The 2491-nt window shown below is 40.0% G+C and overlaps 1 long non-coding RNA gene across 1 annotated transcript; it reads left to right on the top strand.

The window, feature by feature from the left end:
• Positions 1 to 410: 410 nt before the first annotated feature.
• LOC119345131 lies at positions 411 to 1945 on the top strand. Its single transcript, XR_005166928.1, has 2 exons — positions 411 to 479; positions 1707 to 1945. It is a non-coding gene; the product is annotated as an uncharacterized LOC119345131 (long non-coding RNA).
• The last annotated feature ends 546 nt before the right edge of the window (positions 1946 to 2491 follow it).

Raw genomic sequence — 2491 nt, 5'->3', positions numbered from 1 at the left:
AAGCTATTCCCCAACTTCATTGACCTACGGATATAAACCTTGATGGATTTTAGGTATTTCTTAGCTTGGTTGGCCTACTGAGATGAACACTTTTTCTTTTTTGTGAGACTTTGAGAACAGAGTCGTTGCTCTGTTGGTAAGGTGTGCGGATGCATATTTGAGTCTTAGACTCCGCGGTGTCTCAGGTTGTTTCTTCTATATATAAAAAATGCCGCCAAGTGCTCCTGTTTGGTCCCCCTTTTCATATTCTGAGACCTTGAAATATAACTTCCTGTAATTTTGTTATCATTCTGCATTTCAAGAACCACCGATTGTAAAGTTGATTTGTAAATCGTTTACGCAATCTCTCGTGTTGTGCATAAGTGTTAAGAGTGTAAAGTTTCATCCAATTCCTTTTTTTTCATGAATTTTAGGTTATTCTTTGAGGTCTCCTAATCTTCTACAACCTCGGCAGTGGTGGCTGCCTCTTCTTGGTTTAGGTAAGCCCTTGATGTCCTATCTCTCTCTTCCTCCGAGATGGTGTCTGGCCATCAAGCCATTGATTTAGTGTTCAGATCCACGGTGCTGGTCTTTCGGCGGTCCATCAAGCCATTGATGTTCGTCCCTATTAGCTGGCTGCGTTGATTGTTTTGAAATGTTAAGCATTTTGGGCAGCTAAGGGTTTAGTTGGATTCAAAATGTGAAAACTAAGCCCTCGAACTAACCAAATGTTGCCTCTCAGCTATGGAGCAAAATTATATGATTTCGTCTTTGTTTATTATCTTGTCGCCTTGCTGGACGAAATGGGAATATATGCATTGGTTTTTGACATTATGTTGTAACTAGGTAGGGTGATTTTTGTCAAATGCTTAAAATCAGAGAATGGTATGAGTTGATTGGTTTTGACCCGAGATCAAAATGCATGTGATTAGATAATCCGGTACTATATGGCAGAACATTTGGGCATGATATAGTGACTATTTAACATGGTTATGCTACTGTTTGGGTTGTGATTCTACAGATATGCTTCCTGGCATTGCTAGTATTGGTAGGTGATTGTTGGTCTTGTTTAATAGGATTGAACAAGAAAAGAGAGATATTCTCTACTTGATTTCTTACAAAATGTGTTAGCGTTGTGCTTTGTGTTGCTGAAAAGAAGTTTGGCATGCTTGACCTATTCCCATGTGCTGGTGCAGTGGTGCAGTGTGCAGTGATTATAGAATACGATGGCTTGACTAATTGTAACCTGCAATGAAGCACATTTTAAGAGAGCATCATGGAATAATCTTGGTTTCTAGTTGGTACTGTCTAGTAGGTGATGTTTGATTTTATAGGCCTTTTTTTACCAAGGCATGGGCATGTGTAGTGTTGTCTTGGTGTTGTGCAATGTGTACTATTCCGTTCATTTTAATTTGGTTTTGTAAATATTTATTATGATTTGGTTAAACCAAAGATATTGTGGAGTAGCTCCAAGTGTATGCGTCGTGCATAGTGCTGATCTACCTGAACACATATTTACGTTCTTTTGAGCCATGGACCTTTGCTCCCTTGTACTCCCTCCGTTCCAAATTACTCATCGTGGTTTTAGTTCAAATTTTGAACTAAAACCACGACGAGTAATTTGGAACGGAGGGAGTAGATATTTATTTTGTCCGCATGCACCCCTTGTTGATGCATTAGATAGAGGACCTGACCCGTCCTGGTTGTTTCTTTGAATATTACTACAGGAGTGGAAGTCGCAGGCTGAGGGAAGGGAAGTTTATACTCCACATGGGAAGGAAAGGAGGTGACAGACCCAAGTGTTGTTTGCTTGCGCGGTAGTTGCAACAAACATGCCCCAAGTGTTGTTCCTTCAAGACTTTTTGTTGCTGTGGACACATGTGTTTGTTATGGTTGGTTTATGATGAGTCACAAAAAAAACTTGGGTTGTTGATGTGTCTGTGAAACAATCAATTTCTTTTTGTTTGTTTGTTTGTATCGAACCCAAGGAAGGAGCATAATACTTTGAAGCTGCCGATCGAATTGGTGGTTTTGAGGGTGGTATTATATATTGAACTCACTCATCTACTGGTCCATATTTATTTATGTTTGTGGAATTTGCAGTGCCTCATTGGATTTATCAAATATTTTCTAGAGGAAGTTAGGTTGAATTGATGATGAGTTATGTATTGGCTGCCCCAAGTTGGGTTAGTTGGTTCCCCTTTATTATGTAGAATGTATCCAAATGGTATGGAATGTATGTTATTTATAAGTGCTCCACCATGATGGTACGACGCGGCGGTGGAACTGGTTGTTGATGAGGGAAGGTCTTGGTCGACGAGCTCCTCTACATATTGAGGAATGCCGATGGGTGTTTCTTGCTTCATGCGAAACTGCTGTGAAGTTGTGCAAAATCTAGCAAGGAGTTGTTGCCACGATCAATCAAGTGGAAATTATGTTTGAACGAATCAGTCCAGTCAGGCTTGCTTGTTTTGACTAGATGCACACCACAACACCACTTATGAAGAAAGAA

This window comes from Triticum dicoccoides, unplaced genomic scaffold (genome assembly GCF_002162155.2).
Source record: "Triticum dicoccoides isolate Atlit2015 ecotype Zavitan unplaced genomic scaffold, WEW_v2.0 scaffold208245, whole genome shotgun sequence".
Taxonomy (NCBI): Eukaryota; Viridiplantae; Streptophyta; class Magnoliopsida; order Poales; family Poaceae; genus Triticum; species Triticum dicoccoides.
Note: the sequence above shows the minus strand (reverse complement) of the source record. Positions and strands in the feature narration are given on the sequence as shown.